Source organism: Mandrillus leucophaeus, unplaced genomic scaffold, assembly GCF_000951045.1.
Source record: "Mandrillus leucophaeus isolate KB7577 unplaced genomic scaffold, Mleu.le_1.0 Scaffold337, whole genome shotgun sequence".
Lineage (NCBI taxonomy): Eukaryota > Metazoa > Chordata > Mammalia > Primates > Cercopithecidae > Mandrillus > Mandrillus leucophaeus.
This window is the reverse complement of record NW_012103554.1, coordinates 1970273-1971181: the sequence shown is the minus strand read 5'-3', so window position 1 is coordinate 1971181 and position 909 is coordinate 1970273.

The following is a 909-nucleotide window of genomic DNA, read 5'->3' as shown; positions in this document are numbered from 1 at the left end:
CTGTAACGTCAGAGACTGAGGTAATCTGGGCGGAACCCTTGCCTCCAGGGACATCGGCCCAAAGAGCCAAGCTGATAGCACTCACACAGGCCTTCACCCTAGGGGCAGAGAAAAAACTAACAGTATACACGGATAGCCGCTATGCTTTCGCTACTGTGCACATACATGGGGCCATCTACAGAGAGAGGGGACTATTAACAGCTGAAGGCAAATAAATAAAAAACAAGCAAGAGATCCTAGCTCTATTAACTGCTTTGTGGAAACCAAAGAAATTGGCTATTGTACATTGCCCTGGGCATCAGAAACCAACTACGCCAATTGCTCGAGGCAACTTCTTAGCCGACCAAACCGCAAAGAACATAGCAAAAGCTCCCAGTCAGCTCCTCGCGCTCCAGCTCCCTGATCCTGGCCCGCGAAATTTACCATGTTTTCCCGACTATACCGAACAGGATCGCGAATGGATGGACACGCTTCTCCTAAAACAGGTTCAAAATGGGTGGTGGACTGACATAAATGACCAAACCATCCTACCAGAAAAATTAGGATGGCAGGTGTTGGAACATATCCACTGGACAACCCACCTGGGTGCCCGGCGAATGATAGACGTAATCAGGCACGCCAAGTTCAGAATCAGACGCATAGCTGAACTGGCCAGCGATGTCACAACAAATTGCAAAGCCTGCCAACTGAACAATGCTTGCCCCCAAACCCAGACCGCCGCAGGAATCAGGTGTAGAGGAACTAGGCCTGGTGTCTATTGGGAAATAGACTTTACTGAGATAAAGCCTGGAAAATATGGGTGTCGGTACTTACTTGTCTTTGTAGATACTTTTTCAGGATGGACAGAAGCGTTCCCAACTAAGAGAGAAACTGCTCAGGTTGTAGCAAAGAAAATTTTGGAAGAAATCC